This window comes from Passer domesticus, chromosome 3, assembly GCF_036417665.1.
Source record: "Passer domesticus isolate bPasDom1 chromosome 3, bPasDom1.hap1, whole genome shotgun sequence".
Classification (NCBI taxonomy): domain Eukaryota; kingdom Metazoa; phylum Chordata; class Aves; order Passeriformes; family Passeridae; genus Passer; species Passer domesticus.
Genome location: NC_087476.1, coordinates 57,993,732 through 58,018,177, shown reverse-complemented (window position 1 = coordinate 58,018,177; position 24,446 = coordinate 57,993,732). Strand labels below are relative to the sequence as shown.

The following is a 24,446-nucleotide window of genomic DNA, read 5'->3' as shown; positions in this document are numbered from 1 at the left end:
ATCATTTAGTGGTGACAAAGCTCCTGAACTCTGAAGCCTCAATGACAGAAAGCATCCCACATCTGTTTCAGTGGGCTGGGTAAAACCAGGGGCTGCAGCCCTGCAGTGTGAGCTTCAGCCACTGAACTGGCACAGGGAGCTCTCTTGAGCACTCCTGTGGGTGGAGGAAGAGGGAAATAGAGCTGAGATCCTTACTGTGCTCTGTCTTGGTCTTTCATCTCTGCACACCGACACCTGACCTTAGCTCTCCCTTCCATCCCCAGGTATAAGTCAGCAGAAGTTTCCTCCACACATAAGAATTTCCCCAAGAACAACCCCTCAACCTCCACCACTTTAAACATGCATCTCTCTGAGAGCTGTCAGGGCAGAAGACTAGAAACCAAAAAGCCTCCTGTTTTACTGATGTGCATCACAAATGACAGATTTGTCAGTACACAGATGTGTCAGAAAATAATGGGTTGGTCCCACTTCTCATTTTCTGGTATTTAATGCATTTTGTTAATTTGCATTATCTTTTAGGATTAGGGGCATACCTTTCTCTGTCCCATCTCCTGCTTTCTTCTATTGTATATATAGTGGCATAAGACCACAATTTTAGTGTATCAAGATTAAGATTTGAGAAGGGTGACCTGTTTTTATTTTGGAACAAGGCTTTGATTTTTCTAAACTTCAACAATAAGTGAAGTTTATAGAGGTTAAGACCAATGTTATTCTATAGTTCCCAGCTGGCTAAGAATTTACTGAAAAATAAGTTATCCTCAGCAAAATTTTAAAAAATCACCCCTAACTCAACCACAAGGTACATTCAGGCTAAAGGACACAGTGACATCTTCCCTGGAAGTGCAATGTAATGTATTAATAACTCTCTGCAATGCAGTAGCTATTTAATCTGTACACAGTGCTGCAGAGACACCTAACAAAAGGAACAAGCCATCACAGGCTGCTGATGTACTGCAACACAAACAGAGCATATGGATCCAATCCTCCATTTATAAGCCTTTTAGAGGAATTGTTTTGCATCTCCTTGTCAATTTTGAAGGCTGGCTTCTCTCCTCTTTAAAAAGAATTTTAAAACAACACAGTTCATTTTTTTTTTCTAAATCAGAGCAAATGAAAATTCTGTGAAGATTTGTAAATGTAAATGCATATGGAGGAATAACACCCTAGATGACAAGGAGGGATAATACCCTAGATGACAAGCAATCAAAGCTTCTACATCCTTTTCTTGGCTCCTACTGGCATTTAGTGAAGAAGTATAAGAAATGTGTTCAATATAACGCTGCTTGATCATTTTAGTACTTTTACACTCAAACTGCTGTGCCAGAATGAAAATTCCATGTAACCTTCCTTCCACCCAGCACCACACAGGATCAGGCCTTGCTTCCATCCTACACCGTATCACTGTAACAGTGCTTGGACACCATGTTTGCTTTTTACTTCTTCCTGGACTAATCTACTGCTCTGAGCAAACGTTCTGTCAGGCCTACATGTAACATACTACTGTTTTCAACTTCAAGTAAGCAACCTAAACTTGCTACTGAAGTTCACAACTTTTCAAAGCCCACCGCAGCACGAGCACACAGAGGGTCTTGGCTAGGCAGCCAATATAGCACACAACATTTATTGCTTTACCAAGAACATTGGGAGGTTTTTAAGACTAAAAATTGTTAACTGTCTCTCACTTTAAAGCTGGTAAAATAAACTTTAGAGAGTGAGACACAGTTTCAGAAGAAGGAAACATAGCATCTATGAATCATTCTTGCTAGTTCCAATGAAAAACCTGTATGACTCTAAGACATCCTTTTACAACTCACCTCTTTCAATTTCAATATAACTTGTAACTGCAGTATCTAGCACAAATGGATTAGTTCTTTTAAACTCATTTTAACAATTTTTTGACTGCTTCTGCCTCCAAATTCTCTGTTGACTCACAAATCTTTCCAGTGAAAATCCTGCATGAAGCAACACACATTTTATAAAAGCCAGTTCTCTGATATAGCAGACAATGTTAGATGCTAAAAAGAAGTGAGTTTCAGAAGCTTTAAATAATTGATGTTTTTCTTTAAATACAGCTAAACGATCTCTCCCATTTGGTTTCCAACTAAAGCCACTTACTGGAACCTCCTCTGCACCTCAGGAAGCAACCAGAATTTTGAAACAGAACTGAAATAGTAACAGCAGGCTCCTCCTAACAGATGTTCACATTTACAACAAAATGAAAACTTTCTTCTGTGTTTCTTCTCTTGCATAAAAATGTAAACTGCAGAAAGCAGTGTTCATGTTTACGTCTTGGGGAGAAGAATCCTTAAATTGTACACAGGTTGGAACTAAGACATATTGGTGGTCTGGCTTTATCACAGACTGGCTCTGGCATTTCAAGTCAGTTGTTTTCTTGTGCTCACCCTCCTAAAAGGAAACATTAGGTCTTATTTTTAAGATGGCATTACACCAGTAAGCTAACAGCTCTTTCAGAATCCCAGTTCAATAGGAACATATGCAATGACAGTTAAAGAGCTCTGGATTTAATAAATGACTGCAGCAGATTTTTACAAAATACAATAATCAGTATTTTGACATCTCACAAACCTTTAAATGAAAATAAATAAAAAGAAACGAAGCAGATGTTCAGGTCCAAAGGAGTTTAACATATACAATGTCTTCTCACTGTATTACTTCTACAGCCAAGTGTGGAATTTTACATAAATAAGGTCAAGTAGACTAACACTGCCAAATGGCAGCAAAATAACTGGTCACAGCAGAAAAATCAAAGGTGTCTTGTTTCTGCCACAAACACCAGATCCTTAAAAATGTAGCCACCCCATTTCTTAATTTTTTATTTTCTACTGATGACCCAATCACACCAGGACTGCCATTTGCCTTGATTTGGCCTTTCCAAATTGCCCCTTGGAGCATGGGGAGAACACCTGCATTTTTAAATTATGGGCATCATGTTTTACACCTTTCCTCTCAATGTCCTTGCCTGTTGCAATACAGAGAAAATACAGTGCTACATGAAAATGAAACCTCCCTTCCTTGTCATTCCCTTCCCTGCCTTGTCAGCTTTTCAGCCATGTCTATGAAAGCCACTCAAACAGATCCATGTTTGCGATGAAGAAGTCTTCACAATGCTTTCAGAGGTGCCTTAAGGCCCTTCTGCAGCATCTACAATACTTCCTATTACTTCTTTGCTGTTATTTCATGCACACAAACCATTGAGAGCAAAATTCCCATCCCAACAAGCAATACTTTCTTTAGAGTTTTTGTACTCAAGAAGCAAAGCGTGAATTGAGATTGATATCTCTGCAATGTCAGTGTACAGAGCAGTGCAGCCTCTGCACCCATATGCAGATGGTGTTAATGCCTGCAGCACTTATTGACATATCAGAATTCAAGATTAACAGTGACAACAATCACACTTCAGAAGCCACAGGGCAAGAAGCAAACAGATTAGAGGCCCAGACTTGGTTACAGAGAACATTTGGTGCATAATTCACAGCAACTGACTTCCTGAGTCATAAGCCTCTCTCTCTGCTTTCTTATCAGAGCAATAAAAAGCTTTATTTGAACCAGACAGTCATTTTATTAAAGCTATATATATTGCAGAAACCCTGTGCCTTCTTTACCAATAGCTACAGAAAAATAATCCTATAGACTTCAAAGTATCAAAATTCTCTAACATTCCTATTCAGGGGTATATTCATTGAATTTTTTAGACATGGAACACCATACAAAGAAAGATAGTAAAAAAAGGGATCTTCATATTTCCTCTGACCATTGGATTTACTATGCAATTTTTTGTCAATCTGGAGTTAAAAAAACCCTGACAAATGCAAACAAGAGAGGGGCATGAAACCTCCTAAAAATGTTTCACTTTGTGGTTCACAGCAAGGTAGCTGAAATCTAAAATATTCATGAAAAGACATCAGATAACAACTGTCTGCTACCATCCTTCTGCTTTTCTGGCTTTTTTAGTCAGTACTATTTTACTTCTCTTTTGCAGCCTTCAAACACTTCTATATAGACCAGTTTTCAGAGTTCTTGTTAACTACAATAAACAACATCTAAACCCGTTGGTATTTAGTAAACAGCACAGATGAATCTTCTCAGTGATTAGATCAGAGACAGGGAAAACAGAAACTTAGACTCCTATTTAAATCCAGTTAGTACAGCTAAAGCAGTTATTTTTCTCAGATTTTTCCTTCACACTTTATATTTCTTCCAGATAGGGATATTCAGTCCCACCACTTTCCTTGTTTGGGTTTTCCACTTGTTTGTTTTCTATGAGAAAGAAGTAGGAAATCCTTCAGTTTTAAAATATTAGAGCTAGAATCTGAATCAAATTCTCAAATCCAAAACACACAGACTGGACTTGGAGAAACTTCACCAAAAGGCCAATTTTGTGGTCTAAGACAGGTGAGGGTGGGGGCTGAGGAGGGGAGGATGTATTAACTCTGTGGTGGAACAGCAGGATTTTACGAACAAGCCATACTAAAAACCAATTATTTTTGTTATCCCTGTTTATAGAGAGAACATCAAAGCTTTCTCAACTCCATGGCCTACACACATGGGAACTACCAGGTAATTCACTTAAGAGCCATTTTCATCACTTCTCTAGAGTCTCTTTTTATTTAAGAAACACCCAAACCCCCACACAATTAAACATTTCTCGTCTTCCAAAACCTGTGACCAAATTTAGACCATTAAGCCGTAAATCCTCAATGAAATAACTTCTGTTATGTCCACGCTTTTCCTTAATTTCAAATGTCACCTTCTAACTTCCCTCAGGGAAAGCTTTCACTTAACATTCAAACACGAAACCAATCATGAGGGGGAAAAAAATCCTTCCCCTCTCTTTCATGCTCTCCCACGGGCACACTGCTGAGTGGCAGATCCCCGCAGGGACAGAGGGACTCCTCGCCACAGAGGAGCACAAAGCTGGTAGAGCAGAGGAGCCCTGAGGAATGGCCCCGGGCTTCTCCCAGCCCTCTGACAAGGAGGCCACAAGCTGAAAATCAGTTTCCCTCGGTCTGCCCTGACATCCCCAGCGCTCGGAGACTCTTCTCAGCCGAACAATGCTGCGCATTCACTATTGAGCTCCGCGGCGCAGACACACCGAGAGGCCGCGGCACAGACATTGTTCCACGGCCTCCAGCCTCTTACCACAGCTATTAGCTGGCGTGCTCACTTTTCAAACCCTCATCTCTCTGGAAACCCTGACTACCATTATTTTATTACAAAGAGGCACAGGTTAAAAGAAGTTTAGCTGGGCAGTTCCCTGCTCTTCCCTCTCTGGCATTACTTATAAAGTATGACTCACATAGGCAGAATTTCATTAAGAAGCATTCACTTTTACATTTATATAGAAATTTCTGTCACTATTGAAGTGTTCCCTTAACAAAGATCTTGACAAAAGATTTGCAAGGTTTTTGTAATTAAGTCAGTAAGTGAATGCAAACAGATGACCAGCCATAACAATTTAGTAACATGATGAAATAATTTGCAAGCCAGTTCAGTTCAAGTAACTTTATTTAACAAAAGAGAAGGATGGTGGGTTTACTCAATTTTTTTGTCTTTTACACTAGCTTCTAAATACAGCCATGGATGAAATCAGCTATACTTATTTCTCTATCAAAGCCATGTATCTCTTAATACCACAGGCCATAAGAATGGCTATATTCTTTGCCAGACCAAGAGAGTCTGGCACAACTCTCTTGAGAGTACAAGTCCCTTTTACAATTGATCACTATCACTTAACAGAGCAGCAAAAGATACTAAAATTTCCTCTTCAATGATTTTTCAATTAATACATGTTCTTTATAATGTAAAACTAATGGACTTGAAACACTTCAAACCTTTAAACTATGCACAGACCCTGCCAATTACAAATTCATTGCAAAATATTTTGAAGGTTAGAAAAACAATCTGGGAGAAACATTCCCCTCCTGACGAAATTAAAACAACGTTCTTTGAAAATAATGACAAAGGCATCTTGCACTGAAGGCCTGAACACTTCATAGCAAGAACAGCCAAACTGACTGTGGTCACATTGCTGCCTTTTGCATGGCAATTGTTACAGCTAATCTTGACTCAGAAAAATGCAACATCAAAAACTGAAGAGTGCCACAGCTAAACTGTGACATGAACGTGCATATTGATGGAAAGAAGAGAAGCTGCCAGTGGATCACCATGGGTAAGAGATCTTCAATGGCAAAATTACCAGAGAGGGACTGGTAAAAAGCATCTCCCAACAAGCATAGCACAGATTCACTGAAATTATCAAGAAGAGGCTTCAATATCCATAATCCCCTTTGCCCTTTAAGGCGTAATAACATGAAGTAATTTTTAAGATTCAATGAACAGCATTGACACAAACTGTTTCTAGAAGTATCTGCCAGAGGATTGTACAAAACCTAACACAGTTTGATCTCTACATTTAACATATATTGATATGTGTTAGATATGTGATTTATTTAGAACTCATACCAGGGAAAAAAAGAACATTCAAGAAAAAATTCTGATACAACTGATAATTTATTGATAATACTTTTGCATCTGCCAATAACTCTGCAATGGAAGAATATTGCACAGGGAGAAATGTGAGAGGATGAAAGCCTAGGGGAGCAAGAACAGAATGCCTAACCATTCAATAGTGTTAGTCAGTCACCACTGCCAATTTGTAACATTCTGAGTTGTGGTCCTACATTTTATGGATTTTCTTAGTCACAATAACACTGACACACAGGGATGGGACCAAACTAGTATCATAGGGATTTGCCAGATTTGTAAGTGGAGGGATCATGAGGTTTTTTCATTATCAAGTTCTATTTACTATGAAGAGGGTAGTTCAAACTCCAAGCCTCACTATGCCAGCACTATCTCTCACATCCAAAGGTGGCAAGAAGCATATTTAAGATAAAAGACCTGATAATCACCATTAGCAAACAGGAAAAAAATTATGCAGTATGCACTGAGCGTGTTATACTGGAGCCCACCATTCCTCCCTCCCCCAGCCCCTGTATTGACACTCCCTCCTCTTATGTTTGCTTTCCTCTTTTCAGACTAACACAGTTGGTTTGGCAACATATCACTGATACCAGTGGTTCTGCTTTGAGCCTGTAATATTACTCTGCACATAGTGATGTAGCTAGGAATCCCTCCTTAGCACTCCCACTTGCCCCTTTCATTTATCCCCTTTGTTACAGAGATGAATGGCTGTGGGCAGTGACAGCTTATACTTTGCACAAATAAAGGTAATTCACTATGCAACTCCACATTCTCATCTGAAATAGATTCATTTTAAGGAGGGGAAAAAAAAGAAAAGAAAGAAAAGAAGAAACCTTTGGACTTGCTACAGCAGTACAGAAGGGATGTACATGCAGCATGTCAGAGTTTTCAAATTTCCGAAGTGCTTAGACGTGGACTTTCTCCATGTGAGTTTTAAGGAAATCTTTACTGTATTTAAATCAGAACCTAAAATAGCCACCCTACTAAAATTGGGGGAAAAAAAACCCCATATTTTTCATTAGGAATCAGTTAATGGTAGCCCATGAGGATAACGTTTAATGCACTTAGAAGACAAGGTGGTTTTGTCTGCATAACCCAGAGGTGATGCTGCAGTGTCTGCCATCAGCCTTGTGTTAGGGCATAGCTGCCTCTCTACCACAGATTCCCAATCCCACTGGCAACAGAGGCCTCAGCTAGTGCCTCTGTAGGGTACAGAACAGAACTGCACCCATTCTGATACTTTTGCTGCTGTACACAGACTCTTAACTGTTCCTCAGTTCAGTGCAGAAGCCATCTCACCCGTGCTTATAGCACACGTAATCACTGTGGTGTCCTTTGGCACTGCAACACATTCAGATATGGTTTTTATGACATAAGGAGAGGAAAAAAACCCTTTCAACTTTATATATATATGGGATAAATACGTGCATAATAACCATCTGTTGCCAGATGATACACCTTGTTTTGAGAAAGAAGGACAAAGCTGGATCTGTTGTCACAATTACAACTCTCCACTCTTACTGGAAAAACACAGGCAAGGTTAAATAGTTTTGATATAATGGTTATGCTTTCCAAGTGCGATAAAAGTAGGACTGACACTGAGTTACTGAAGCCTGAAGGCTTGATAGATATAACACTCTGAGACAGAAGACAGATAGAACATCTTCCTTCTTCAGCACCTACATGCACCATCAACTTGGGACACTCCTGAGGCTGGGGTCACTTAGTGTGCAGACCCTGTCAACTGATTCCTTTCCAAATGCTTTCAACTCCTGCATTTCCCTGCTTGTTATAACAGCAAAGGCATTTTAGCAACTTCACACTGGGCTCTGCGGTCTTGACTTTTCAGACCTCTCTCGCCACATGAACAGAAGGAAAATGCAGTTGTGACTTTGCTGAGGCTCCTTTTATAGTGAAGAATCAGTGGTCTAAACTATTTGCAAGTCAATTTTACAGTCATATGTCCAAGAAATATGAATAAAACTTTTGAAAACAAAGTTTTTGTTACACCACATGAAAATTCAACATAGAATCATGTGAAGGAAGAAGAGGGTTTCTTCTTTTTTTTTTCTCCTAGTGTGCAAAAATCTAGTGTAAACCAGTAGGTTTACAAACCCCTCGCTGCATTTGGCTCAGTTTACACTCTGATCATAACAAGAGATGTTTCCTTCTGTTGTTGTTGCTCCATACTTCAATTCCCCATCACAAACAGCTGGGCTTGTAAAAGCAGACATGTCAAAAGGTTAAGAAATGAACAAAAAGATTTTCCCCAGCTGTAGGAAAGTAGCTGACAAACCCAACCTTATGGATCACAAGAAAAAAAATACTACTTTATACTAGATGTCTGGTATTGATTTAAAATGGAAATAAAGGAGCAGATTAAATTAATGTAGCAAAAAAGTAAGAAAATGCATGAGGAAATATTTTCAGTTTGAGAAAACGAGATGATCTTTGAGTAGGAAGAAAAGCATCTTAAGAGATTAATGATCTGGTGTGTGCATTATTAATCCAAAGCAAAATCCATTATAAAAAACACCCTGTTTAAGTGAGCATTATTGAAATATTAACTAGAGCATATTAGTAATAATCATGTATCAGCGTAAAGGTTGTTCAGCAGGGACTACAAATATTTTATTCATCTATTCCAGAGATTGCATCAAATTTGTAATGCTCCTGAATATTTGATACTTTGCTTTCAACATTTGGCTTTTATGAAGGATGCAAAATGATCTGTATTTTTTCCTCTGCTTACAGTCTTTAAACCCAAAGAAGACTTAAAAAGAAAGTTACCTTCTTGTTCAGGGTGGGGAAAGGGATTTCCTAAAGCCTTTCTTTTCTCCTCTTTCCTCTCCACCCTCCAGTAAATGAAATTAAAGGTCAGTAAGTACTCAGTGCAGTGGAAAGCCCCAGGTTACAAAAATAAATGGATTACAAAAAGCTATCCAAGATTACAGTAACTGGACATGTATTCTCTAGACTATTCCCAAATCCCAGACACAGTTGTGGAAATGCACAAAGTATCTAACATTGCTAGCAAACAAGATTAAAGTATACTCATATGCATTGCAAAAAAATCCACACCATACACAGGAACAATATACCTCCCCAAATTTTTGCTCCTGCCATTCAAGACATTCATCCCTGAAAGAAACAATAATACAGTGCATTTTCCATCTGCTGTCCTTCTGTCTGTACTCTAAAGGCACAGGAAAAATGTATCTTTACAAAAGATTTTCTTAATATATAGTCTTTAAATATTTTCTTATTCCTTTTGAAAGGCTGTATTAAACAGTTATCTGGTTTATATCCTAATTAAAATCCTTGCAAGAGGATTAAATGCTAACATAAGGATAGAACTGACAGAAAAGTATATTTATGATGTAATTTTCAGTCAAGTTCAGTCTCAGAGCACTCTAAGGGAGTCACTTTAAATCCCTGTTAAGCCCACTGGTGGGCTTGCCTCTCTCCTCTGACTCTGGATCACACACCCTCAAGCCCACCAAGAGCTCACTCCAGCAGTAATGGTCCTGTGGACACCCAGCTCCCTTTTCACCTGCACCAGGCTCCTGCTCAAGCTGGGCAGCTGCAGGACTGCTCCTGCCACAAGTGGGAGTGACCAGAGTGCATGGCCCAGGGGCTACAGGGGGAGCAGGAATCATCCCCTCTGTCACTGCACCACGGCTTCCTCTGTGTTTGGAAATCTCAGGGAGAACAAAGGTGCCTGCACTCCAAGGCGGCACAAAAACCAGGCTGAGCTGTCCCACAGACTGGACAGATGGTTTTGCAGGTTCAACTAGAAAAGATGCCCATGACCTTACCTATTAAAGGACCTCTGGGGAGGTGTTGTGGGTTATTAGAAAGCATAAGAATCTGATGTCAGACAGGCAGACTGAAAGACCTCCTTATATCCTCATTTAAATACAGACTTTGGGTTCAGGCATGCAGTGTCATTGATTGAACTGGAATTAAGAAATCTAACAACACGTGTGTCTCTGTGTGCATGTGTGTGTGAAGAAATGCCACATTAGTTTCTGGATAGACCTCACTTCATGTCAGCTGATTCAAACAAAACCAAGTTGTAGTAAGCCTCAGTGATTTCATGTGTGCATTTTGGGACTTCCTATCTCTTTTAGAGGTAGTTCATTTGGAGGGTGTTAAATATATCCTTTTCCTTTCTTCCCACATTCTCCCACAACAAGTGGGAGTATAGCTTCACTTCAATCCATCCTTTGTAGATCACTTACATGGAGGCCAAGACATTATTTTGAACCATAGAAAGGTAAATTGTTGAACTTAGAAAGTCAGCAAGCTAAAGGAAAAATGCTTCTGGAAAGTGTTTTTCTCCTGTAGCTATCAACTTTTAGAGAGAGCAAATCTTTCAGTCACAAAAGGAAACTAGAATGATATGTGAGGCCATGATCTCCTTAACCTTTAACTAAAGACAACAACTACTTGTGTCTGCACATCACACTTCCGCAAATCAATCTCTAGAGATAAAACAAATCAGCAGTGACAGGAATAGGATATTATGCTGACACCCAAAATAAAAAATACTTCGCACTTCTATGGTTTATGTATAAACACACCATGAAGCATCTCTAAAACACGCAAAGTCTGCAGTTTCTCTCTCTATCTTCTGCTTCTTTTCCCCCGTCTCAGAGAGAATTGGCAAATAAAACATCCAGAAATAACATATTTTGGGTTGTAACACAGCTTTTCATTCTTATACAGCTATGTCAACCCATACAAAATGCAATTACCATGATGACCAAATCAGCCCCACAGCATTTAACATTTGTCACTCAGGCAGTGAATTAAAGACATTCAGGTGTTTGACTGAGATGACAGAACACACGCACACAGAGATGGACCAGCTTCAGTGGCCACAATGACTGGTCATCCCAGAGATGCTTGACTCAGTGACTCAAAGACCCTCCTCTCAAAGTTTTGTCAGGAAAATACAAGGTGTCACTATTTGTCATTTTTCTTGCTATTTCATTCTTAAAAATTAGCTTCCCTGAGAAATTAATTGAAATAGCACAATAAATCTTCTATTTTAAATGACTCAACACTTAATGCTTATTGCATTACATTATATAGCTGGTACACAAAAAGAAAAGATTAACAAAAAAAATGCCATACACAGTTTTACAGAACAGCATTATGAGAAATTTAGAAAATATTCTAAGATCTTATAAGAACTCTAAATATTGGGGAAACCTCTTAGAGAAAGCAAGCAAAAGTGAGAAAGATGGAAAAGGTGAAAAGAATAGGAAAAGCTTACCCCAAAAAAGTCTTCCTACAGCAAATGCAGATTCATTTTCTCTGGAAGCAAAACTATATACACCATACAGCCCAATTTAGCCAATAAATAGGAGACAATTAGGTATTGTGCTTCTCAAATGTCCTAGAAGTGTTAATGTGCAGGAACACACTTGCAGAGTGAGCCCTCCACTCCACCCCACAGTGATTATTACTGGTGCACTTGTGCAGCTGAGTAACTGGTCACTCTCCGGGAGACCTTCAGTAAGGATTAACGAGTGGCTAAGAGCCATCCTTTCATTCCAATTTCAAAATTGCAGTTTTGATACTGAGCTGGACACCTGCCATCACTGCAGGCCTCAAAGAGGAATAAGGCTAAACAAAAAAAAAAAAGAAAAAAGTGTATTTCGTTCTTTCGGGAAAGTTCTTTTTCCCTGTCTGCTGCTCTGCAGCATCTTCAGCCTCCTCGGGGAGTGCGTTTATTCCACTGCCAGTTTTACATTCCAATTCCAGAGAGCTGCAGGCACAGCAAGCAGTATCTTTCAGTTATTTAAGTTTGGGAGTCCTCCAGGATTGTTTTCTATAAGCTGTCTGGGAAATGCTGCTTGATAAATCTGCACTATGCTTAGGACTCAAGCTCCTTGTACAGACTGCACAAAAGACTGACAGAAAAGACTTTTTAAAACAGTAACATCCCCACCGCATGCACATAGCACATCACCAACCCAGACCCATATAATCTGGCAAGGGAAATGGGAAGAAAAATTATATTTTCTGCCAAAATAATTAATTAATTAATAACTTAAATTAATTAATAACTTAAGGACAAAAGCAGAATCTTCTCAAATTTCTGAAGTGCACATCTTTACATATACAACATCTCTTTCCTTATTCTCCCTTTTAGACACATGGTTGAATTACCGAATTTACCAAGCAGCGTCAAAGCCAAAGTGGACAACTCTTTACTGGAAACAGACTAAAATGTATCAGTCTAACTTCTTTTCCATGGTGTGCATGAATACTAATTTTTCTTCTCTTCAAACACAATCATGGAGAGACAGAGTTGTTTTCCATTTCGTTATTGTTTAATTATTAATTTTGTAAGTACTATTTTTTGTTAATCCAAAACTGAAGCTTGCAAATCTTTAGAAAGAGCGGAAGAGAGAAAAGAGAAAAAACACTACTGCCATGCAGCTATGTAAGCAAGCGTCTTCCTTTTTTCTAAGATTATTTTGAACAAAACCACTTATGGTATATGGTACCTCTTGCTAGCAAAGCCATACACTAATTGTATGAGGTCAGTTTCACACATAAATAATGTTAGCAGATAAGCAAAGGGTAGAGCACTGTGCATAATAAGGAATCCTCACTGATGTTTAAACAGTCAACTCTAGCCCTTAAAGAGTACAAGAGTTTAGGTCTCAGAAGTATCAATTAGCTGTTCCAAGGGCAGGGCACGCCAGATGTGCAATTACCACAAGTTCTAAAACACCTATTACTGCTCACTATCACTGACTGTGTTCACTGTGTCTTGTATTATCAGTAGTACAATGCATGCCTCAGTGAAGTTGCTCATAAAGAGTCAAAATATTACTTGAAGTTATCCTAGCATTAAAAGATAAGTTCTAGCTGTATTGGAGGGCAATACATACGCTGAGTAAGTGCTAAGCTGAATAACAACTAAAACAGAATGCTCCATCAGTGTCTGTCAAACAGCTATGTGCATGCCAAGCAATAAATTTACAAGAAAGCTCACTGTATTTTCCAGAACCTAACTTCAGCAGTCATCACATCAGGAGGTACATGCTTCCCAGAATTTATTAAAATACACCCCACAAAACTAAGTAATATACTTCATGGGTGAGCGCCTGCTCATTTAAGCTTCAGGGAAACTACCTGTCCCTTCTTTCATGTGTCCTGACCAAATTTTGCAACAAGGAAGCTGAAAATGAAAAGTAATGAAGGTTTTCCATTAATTCTTTTTAACAGCTGTGAGAATTAAAGATAAAGTATGTTTACTCCCTGGAAATCATATTAAAGTATGAAGTGAGTCAGTGCCCCTAGAGATAAGAAAATCATGTCTTCAGATAGGCTTTACAAAGCTTAATTTTAAATTGAAAAGACTGACAAATCCTGAGATTTAATTAGTACTGGCAGGTCTGGACCGCTGGGAACATTTCCATAATTTCAATCATCAAAGTAATTATTGAAGGTTTTAGGGCTGGATGGGAGAAAGAGGAGCTGGGATAGCAAAGAGGAAGGAGCAAAGGAGGCAGCTTGTTTCCCACCATCAGCATAGTAATTTTTTCACTTTGCAGTTCTGCACCTAACTTTGATCAAAAAAGAAAAATAAACTCAACCCAGTGATAACACTTGAAGGCTCTGAACAAACAAGCAGAAAACTAATTTAATCGTCTTCCAGCTCCCTCCCTCAGGCAGCACTAAGCAAATGAGCTACATCTTCCTGAACTAAAATATATGAGTAAATAGTGTTTATCTTTTCAACTCTTTTCTGTATGACCAGGAACAGCTTTGTTCCTTTCATTACTGTAATCAGCATCCAAAACCTGGAGTTTTTATATCACACTTGCTCAAAAATGAAGTTATTTGACAAATTGCATGCACCTGTCTAATACTCATGAGGAATTTGGAGAAACCAGGGTTTGATTTTCAGCTGCATGTATCAAAAAGTGCTACTCTGTCAGGTAATACTCAGTTTGATTCCAATCAAAAATTGTGGTGGCAAAAGCCAAGCCTGTAAAAATTCCCAATTTTTACAGGCTTGGCTTTGGCCACCACAATCAAATATTAATAGTGGCCCCAATTCACCAAACAGCAATGTGTGCTTTTATCTTTATCACATATGCTTAACTTTGTTCTTCTGAGCAAAGAATCAAGGTCAGAGCAATCTCACTTGTCCTCTTAAGCAGAGTTCCTCATTTAAATATTAAGCATATCTTACTTAGAAGTTATATGTCCATGAATTCTCTCAAAGCATTTCCTACTCTTTTTGTTTTGTTTTTTATTAAAAGCTCTTCCACCACAATTACACAACCTGCCTAGACTGTGACAATGTCACAGCTCTGTTGTGGAGTGTATCATTCTACAGAGAAATTTTAGTTCTTTATGTAAATATGCATTTTTACAGAGTAACGTTAGAGTGAAAATACAAAAGGGATTTCCCTAAAACAAACAGAAAGGCCAGAGACCAACACATCAAAGGCAGCACTTTAGACATACCAAGGAAAGGACAGATATACAGTCACACGACCATCTTAGCTATCAAATTTTGAGCAGGCACTGACAACACCCTGGTGCAAATGTAGCAGCAGAAGGGCCACCAGCTCTTTTAACATTACTCAGCTTAAAGGAGGAACAACCACAGAACCATCAAGTCCTCATCATCGTTGCTGGATTGTACTCAATGCTGAATGGAACATACACTGCCAGTATGGTCTAGATATAGAATCTAAGAGTATAATATTTGCTGCCTTGATAGTATGATTTAGAAGTCTTCCCACAAAAATACGATCAAATGCTAAGCAAGGCTTTGCATTTTAGTTCACTTGTTATATTGATTAGAAACACCTCATATCACTTCACAATTTATTCTTGCATAGACCTAGCAAGTATAAATATATGAAAAATAGTCAGTGTTGTCTGTGGACTATAGATACAGTCATTGTATCAGGCTAACATGCAGAGAAGCTCAATGGTTTTGTAAACAAAGAGGAAAGTGTTGAATTTTTAAAATTTACAACATTTTACATTTTCAGTATATTAAGGATCTAAGATCTTTTACTGCCTTCTATAACCTACAGGAGTAGAAACAGAAACTGCAGTAGATATATCCGTATAAACAATGTATTTGTGATGTTAGATTAAGAACTAGTTCAGACTAAGGACAGTAACATAAAATAAAACATATTCCCCGACTTCCTCATAGCTTTTATCTGCCAAAAGCAATTAAGAGTACTGCACCTTTGGGGAGTCATGAGGAAGGGAGGGAATGCTTGATGAGGTTATGACCCTTTCTCTGATAAAAAACAAAGATCTGACTCCATTCCACAAGAGACTGGATACCAAAAGCTATTATGCTTTCGATTTTCCCCTGGAACCTGTTCACTCTTAAAAGTCTTACCAGCAGGATCAGCATTACATTCATATGTGCAGATTGTTACATTCTAAAAAACAGTAAAAATAACAATAACATTAAAAAAAATTCAAAGTTGAGCTCTCAGAATCTGAGTATTTTGGTTGAGCTCCCCCTTTGATCTGAACAAGTCAGCCCTGAATTCCAAGTTAAATGCCTCTGAGCAGGCATATTCTGTACTACTGTTGCATGTTAAACTTGCAGCAGAAATAACATATTCACGAGCACTTGCTTTTATTGGGTCTAAACCAGCATTTTTCTTGTACTCCTCTGCCAAATGGAGCCTGGGTGATCATTTTCAGTTCAAACACCTGTGCCCATGGCCATGACACCTGCTTGAGGATACATTCCCACTAACTCCTCCTAAAGCTCAAAAAAGTTTTCAACTATGGGCATATGTAATCCTTCCTTCAGAGCCTAAATGCAGGGAGTATGAGAGAAAAAACAGAGGCAAACAGCCTCCATTGCACCAGGGAGATATATCATCTTAGTCTAGCCCAGTTTACTCCATTTTACACTAATAGCAATATTGCTGTTGCTGCAGTATCTTGAATAAGAGCAACAAAACAAACTCAAAACAGATCAGAATTTATTTTTCTCTTGTAAGGAAGGCCTACACCATGACCTACTCTGAAATGGCAAACCACCTGGCTCTTGGGTTAAAAAAAAAAAAAGAAGGTAGCTTTTCCAGGTATGATGTCTAGATGCTTCTTTTACCATACAGAGTACAGTTAAGCCAAAATTATGATTTCTTTACTTCTGTCTAATTCAACTTCCCTACACTACTACCTTTCTCTAAATATGGGACAGGAGAAAGCATTAACTTCTGCCATACTCCTTGTTCTCCTCCTGTGATGGGATACTCTTAATTAACCACTTGTCAGTGCAATCATACACTATTATAGAACCAGAAATCTGAGAAACAGAATACAATGGTTTTACAGATTTTCTTTTTCAGCCACCACTATCAGGATTCTCTAGGATTACCTTTAATCCTGTAATCAGAAAGACCATTTCACAATGGGGCTAAGAATTTACCAAAACCAAACTAAAATGATACCTTTTTTTTGCCAGGGGAGTAAAGTTGAGCTAGTACCATCACAGTAAAATGGAAATAGGCTCCCGTTTTGTTCGTGCTGAATTGTAGAATACGCCGTGATATCAGCTTGCTTTGGACGAAGAGATCCAAGTGCCCACTAGGATTTCACATTGCGATTGCTATCGCAAATTAGCCATTGTCATTGAACAATTCCCTCCTTTGGAGCACTGAAAACACAGCCTTGGACATTTGATTAACAAATTCAGTCCTCCCATGCATAAACAAAAGAAAAAGATTCCTTTGTAAAATGGTACAACAAAAGGTAACAAACCATATCACAGGCATAAGCACATCACCGGCACTTCTTCCAAGTCAATCACAGGCATCCAACCTGCCACCAGTGAGAAGAAATTTACATTCATCTGTATTATTAATTTGCTTACCTTCAACCTCACTGTTTACCTGACACTTTATTCACTTACCATTTATACTGGGAGAGGTTACAAAAAGGGATTTCAAGGGAAATTCCAAAGCTCAACATAAATAAAGGATTAGTTGGTGGACACTACTTTCAAGATAAGGAGGTATAGGCCAGCAGTAAAGGCACCTGAGCTAATTAAGCCCTTCTAACCACAGGATGTTTACTCTGTACAAAAATTGGCTTCAAATGTTTCCAATGTGACAGTAGCTGCAGAACAGCCAACAAAAGTACTACCTGTTTGCACAAAACAAAATGAAAATGGGATGATAAAAAAACCTTGTCTGGGTTTGAAACTCCAACTTGTTTGATTTCAGTATTAAGTTACTCAGTTATGAATGAGGGATGAAACAATGGTAGCCAGACAGAACATGCCCAATAAGCAAAAAAAAGCCTTTTAAACAGGATTATACCAACCACTGAGCAAATATTGTAAAAAAAATTAAAACCCACCAAAACCACACCTTAAAATCAGAGCTCATGTTTGCTCTCCATCAGACAGATTAGAGATTTGGAGAGCACAGACCATAACCACAGGCTTTATTTAAATATCATTGTACAAAGAACAAGCTAGTGTGGGCACTGCATTCCAAATACAACCAAGTAATTCTACCAAATCATTGGTAAATATAAAATCCCAGAACTTTGAAAATTAGCACTTACTCCTAGAAAGCCCAGACATTTGTGGTGCATTTTACAGGCAAGTCCATTTTCTACGTCATTTTCCAATCCTTCAAGTAAGGACAAGTCTCCTTTCATTCACCCTTCAGGGATGCAGTTTCAGAGGAAACCCCTGGATAACTTTTTTATTCTTCTTGGTGTTCATGACACATTCACCCCTTCAAACTGGGACCTTTTAATCTGTCAGTAAAATGATACTTGCATTTCTCCTAGTCATGACATTGAGATTTTAGTATTTTTTTAAAAGAGTACGTTTCATGCTTTTTGTTTGAATTGCAATCTGCAGTTCAACAGAGATCCTCCTGGATTCTAGAGCCATGATGCTTCTTCCCCTTAATTTAAGTGGAAGAGACCTGTGAAAGCTTGAGACCTCTAGTATGCAATTATCACTGTAAAAATATTTTAAAGATTCTATTTGTATATATATAATATATATAGCCATCTTCTGTAAATCCATAACCAAAGAGTAACTATCATTGTCATTTTATCTCTCAACAAAATCTGCCAACAAGCTTGTTGTGTTACAGTATGGATGAAGCTTCACCTGAAAAGAGCCAGCCACTACACCTCAGTTTTGAGTCCAAGTCAGAACTTACATCCTTCCAGCTCCAAACAACTATCTCCTGTAACAAAACAAGCAGTAGGCATTAAAGAGCCTCACAGCAGTGGACAGTTACTGCTGTATAAAAATATGATTGTCAGCAGCATCTTTTTTTTGCCTTAGGATAAGCTCTGGGACTATAGGGACAAAGAAGGGTGGTAGGCAGAGCGAAACATTATTAAGTACTAACCATGGAGGAGAAAAAAGGAAAATTCCCCTGAGATGACAGGTTAAATTCTTCCCTTTGGGTTGCCTAGAACACTGTCAAGTTCCTATCAGGTTCCTTAGGCAAGTCAGGGACTTGTTTAAGTATTACAGGCAAGGAAATAAACAGACCCAGATTTCAAAGTCTCGTCCCAGAGCCAACAAAAACGCCACTTTCCCTCTGCAAGCTGTGCCTGTTGCTCTGTGTAAAGCTATCAATTACATCCTTTCCCAACTTGGCATTAAAAGTATCAAATTGCCCTGGCTGGATGAGAAACAGCCTCTCATCTGCTTCAGAAGTGATGTTTTTATTGCTTGAGTCCAGAAGTTCCATTATTTCATTAGCACAGAGTTAACACCAGAATGAAGGGAAAATGAGTTACAGCCACTTTTTCAGCATGCATGAAGCAGAACATCTTACTAAGGCCTGAATAATGTTGAACTAAACCTTCACATTTAATAAAGCTAGGCAAATTCACTGCACAAAGTATGATTTACCCTGCAAAGCATTTAAAACTAACATGGATGTTTAGCAGCAAAGCCCAACAGTAAGTGGGCTCAGGCATGGTGAATCAGTTCACACACAAAAAAATCCCCCAAATGATAAAGAAACCATTACATTCCTGCTGGTCTTGCTCCTGAAACATTGTGGTTTGCATGCTGGGTGAGAGCAAGCAGAGGTAAGTGAATATGTAACTAGACATAGGATGGGACTGTTCCTTCTTATGGTACTCTACTTAGCTGTATCATGAAATCATGGCTCTTTTCTGCAAGCTGGAAATTTTAATGTGAGTATTTAGCAATGAGCATGCCAACTTCTCTATATCTATGAATCCTTTATGAATTTAAAGTTACTAATTTGCTTAAATGTCTTGTTCTGAGAGCTCTGTAATACTGAGTACAAATATACTGATTTCTGATTCAATAGGCACTTTAAAGTTATGTTTTCTCTATGCTAATATCAGAATTGATGCTATTGGCAGCATAGTTTACAGGAGGCGTTTCAAAACTAACTTATTTTGGTTTTTAAGCAGAGGAATGGCATTCAAAGTACACCTAAGCTTTCCGGACATTCCATCCCCACACCTAATTTAAACACAAAATATTGCTATGACATCTTCATGTGAAGGTCTCAGAGTATCTTAAGCACACTGAATAAACTTCAGAAGACTATTCTGAGATACTAACCACAATTCCTCTGTAGTTACAAGGACAAAGCACAGTAACTTGGACTGTAACCCAACCACCTCTGACCCAAAATAGAAAACAAATAGATTTTGTCTGTCTGTGTCTGCGTATTTGCTTCAGGACACAGTTTCTTCAGGGATTGTTTTTTTTGTTCTCAAAGTTGGCAATCCACAAATCAGCCTAGATTAGTCACCTCCCCAGAACATACTAGTGTTTCAAAAGGGACATATTTTAAGCAGAAATTTTGCATTAAATGCATCATCCTTAGAACTTTTAACCACAACTGTGCATCAGCTTATTTACCACAGTGGTAAATAAAGCCAGTGAATCGCTGTATGTTTCAGTTTCTTTTGCATCAGGCTGTTTGACATTATACTCTTTTCAGTATTCAATGCTGATAAAGAGGACTCTTGGCACTTTAGCAAGAGTAATCTCTTGTGAGAATCTGAAGAGTTGACAAGTTGACTCAGTAATATAAGTCATAATTAGGACCATGCCAACAAGCAAATTTGTGAGTCTTTATTTTGATCTCCAAGTCACATGCACAAGGTTAGTAGACATAATATGCAAAAACACACTCGACTACATTGAAGAAACAGAAAATATTGTGTGCACACATGTGGATAACTAAGCAACTCTTCAACATCATAGAAGAGGTAGGGTATTTTTTTTTTGTTTCTGAGAACAGAGTCTCTGACACAACTCTTAGGAAATCCTTCACTGATGACTTCTGTGTCTAAATTACAAAACCCCACTTTCCTTTAAACAAATCCATTTCACTTTTGAATTGTTTCCTAATGTTCTTCTTCTGGTACACAAAAAAAAAATAGGAAAGAACCCACAAACCTTGAACATTCAGGTTTGTATTACCCACAGGAACTAAAAATGTATTGCTCATTTGTTTGGTAAGTAGGCCACAGATTTCTTTTTCTTAATTCTGAAACCCATCCAAGCCAAAAATCTGAGCTCTTTTTCAGGCTTTGATTAGTGTTTAGATTTCAGTAGCTCATATACAGAGCCCTCCCTTGCATTTGTATTAATATTTGCAATATAACACACATACACAATGAAAGTAAGAAAGAAAGAAAGGTGGGCATCTAGGTAGGAGAGAGACCAGCCCTTAGCTTCCTTCCAGTCTACTTTAGCAACAGCACCTCTCCACCACTACAAAAAGCAGTCCCAATCCTTCTCTCCTTTCTAACTCTCAGCCAATCTGATTATCAGAGTTTTCAAGTACTCTGCCAAGGTACTGAGAAAAGATCACAGGATAAAGTCTAACAGCTACAACTGTGTGATTTAAGAATGAAAGTGACTTTAAGTCATCAGTTCAGTACTGTTTCCTCTAATTACTGGATCATTTCCTATCTGGACATTTATAGTTTTTGATTATACAGCTGCTAAGATACCTGTGATCACAGATGACTGGTATATTCAACAGCATCCAAAGTTCAAGGCAGCAGTGAGCTCAAAGTAGCTTTTATCTAACTTTCTGCTTAACCCTTCTAACACCCTGCACTATTATATGGTAATGCAAGTTACTGCTTCTCTGCAAACTTACAAGAGCAGGGTGGGCAGGGAAGAACAGTACAAAAAAAACAAACAAAAAAAAATCCAACAAAACAAAATCAAACCAAACAAAAAAAAAAAAAAAAAAACCCAACCAAACAAAAAAAACCCCACCCTGGATTTAAAAATTAAATTACCTGTAATTAAATTTTAAATGTAAGGGCTCTGTTATTTAGTTTAGCATAGTTTTACTCTGTAACCTGAATGCCATTGAAAACTTTTATAATCATTTTGGACTAGCTCAGAGATTTAAACTAGGGACTGCTCGCTTTTCCCTACCAAGAGAAAAAAGAATAGAAATGAAAAAAAAAAAAAAAGAGAGATTTAAAAAGAAAAAAGGGAAAAGAATGTGCATTAATTACAAGGTACTGACTGACCTGGATTAGCCTTTATTCCATGTCAGCAGTAAAGAATTCTGAACATCTGCATCAATTACAAGGACTGCTGTTCCAAGTGGACTTCTTGTGAGAAATAAATGAAGAAAATCAACTTTTGGCTTGCTTCTGTGCCTAAGTTTAACCCTGTGTAGTCTACTAATGAGATAGTACCTTTCTTACAAAGTCTTTCACATTATTTTAGGAACAGAGCAAAGAAACTCATCAAGTCTCAGCCTGTATACTTTAATTCCAAATGGCTGGGGGACCAGTTTTCCCCTATTTATAAATAATCCTAAGCATCTTAATCAAGTGGGAATAGGGAAAAAAATGCCTGAGAGACAAATGAAAAGATGTGCAGGATTCCAGGGCACTCAAGCTCTAGCTCTTACATTTCTAAAAGAACATCCAAGCATTGTGAAGATTGCAAAAGAAGACATGAGGAACACATGCTGTCAAAAATCCTACACTGTAATAGGCAAAAGAAGCTCAATCTGTTCAATTTACACAGTCAACAGGTACCTGTCTGAGGGTCACAACCATTTCTTCAGACAAAAGTTTAATGGTTTAAGCTAAACACATAGACAAGTTCAGTCTAGAAACAGGATTGAACTGATGGCACAATCAGGGATAAAAATCTTTTTGTCATGCTTGATTCTACAATATAAGTTATTACTTAGAAGTCTAAATCTCTTTCTAAACAGTACAAGATCACAGAAACAAAACCTTTGCAATTCAGGTTTTCAGCTTACAAAGACCACATTTTGCAGGGGAGGGGCTCACACACCTATTGCAGCACTTCCAGGCTTTAGAAACTTCTAGACACCTCTCCAACAGGTGGAGATTCAGTGTTAATTCTCTTCATCAGGAAGTCCACGAAACTCCTGTGAGGACAAAAATTCCCACTTTTCTTTGTACACCAAATCCAATAGGTAATACGTGTACTGACAAGCAGAATTACTGCTGAAATTAGCACTGTCCTTAGAAGAAAGACCAATTACAATCAAGCCATAAAGTTTTGATTACTTTTACTTTGATCATTTTAAATTTCAGCTTTATGCAAGGGACGGAACTATCAAAGGTATTCAAATACAGAATGTCTCCTATGTAATGGTTTTGCAGTTCTTCATAAAATCAAAGTTAAGACAATGAAGATGTCATCTCTGCAGGGACAGGCTGTGCATTAAAGCCAGATGAAACGCTTAGAAGCCAAGACGTGGAAAACGTTGCTAATTTGAAAAAAGAAAAAATTTAGTGACTTGCCAAGCGTTACTGTACCTTTTTCAGTTGAAAGAGCACATATTCTGTAAAACTATGAAGTGTTTCAGGTAAAATACACAGTAGCAGAATTTGCTTAAATGGAAAACGTACTTCCAAATACATAATGTACTGGTAGAAAAATTATATCTGATGTATAAAGTGAAATATCAATTAGTTGTGCTTCTTGACAGATTGTAAAAACAACTATAGGCTGAAATGTTTGAACTGGGATTTTCATACATCTTTACAAGTAACAAACTAAGTCAGCCAAATACAGTACTTGAATACATCCAGACTTGAGGAAGCTTGCCAGAATGTCTAACTTGGCAGAAAAAGATTAAGCAGGATCAAGTCTGGTCAACAGGCAGTATTTTCAGCTCTATGAGACTCAGGGGTTTTTTTGGTTGTTTTTTTTTCTTAGTTTTCTGGTTCTTTTTTCTCCTTTTAATATGCATTCATTTTAGAGGAATTTTAAAGGCTTAAACCTGGAACCAAGAAGCCTTCCTGTATATCAGTGCTTACAAACACATCTGCTGTTTTCTGTCAAAGGCAGCCTAAATTTATTTTCTTTAAATATAAAATAAAAAAAAGGGAATAGGCATAAACCCTATATTTCTTTCCCTCCATACAGTATCTTCAGTGTGAATTTTCCTGCCCCACAAGCTTCCCTCCTCCCCATGTTCTTTGTATTTCACATTAAAGATTTCCTGGTATGACATTATCAGTGTGGCCTTTCCAGCTCTTTTATTCACATGCAGAGAAGGGTGTGGGTAACTTATAAAAGTAGCTGTAAAGTAAATATGCCTATAAACTCTGACAATTTTATAAAAGGCATTTATTTGTCTGTATTCAGAAGTGACAACAATGCAGGGACATTTTCCCACAATTGGTAAGTGCAAACTTGGTTTTGGGTATCATACTCTTTCAGTCACAGCATTAATTCCATTACTTTTAAATTTGTGAAAAAGCTTGTGCAATAATTTTTATTCTTTGTAAGACTTTGATTTCCCCACCTCTCAAGGAAAGGGTCCACAGAAGCCAGCTATCCAGGTAGCCTAGCTGTCTTCCAAAAATATGTAAGTCTAAATACAGGCTCAGCACCAACAAAGAAGTAGAAAATAAAAAACCAAAAACAA

The 24,446-nt window shown here is 38.1% G+C and overlaps 1 protein-coding gene across 7 annotated transcripts in view; it reads right to left on the bottom strand.

Moving 5' to 3' along the window:
* Window positions 1-24,446, bottom strand: part of PLEKHG1 (pleckstrin homology and RhoGEF domain containing G1) — a 128,038-nt gene that overhangs the window by 54,150 nt on the left and 49,442 nt on the right. Inside the window, exon 1 of one of the 7 annotated variants that reach the window (XM_064413312.1) lies at window positions 11,789-11,920. The exons of the other annotated variants lie outside the window; for them this stretch is intronic. The gene's annotated coding sequence lies outside the window, so the exon portion shown is untranslated. Of the gene's footprint in view, window positions 1-11,788; window positions 11,921-24,446 lie in introns of those variants that run through there. 7 annotated transcript variants of the gene reach the window in all.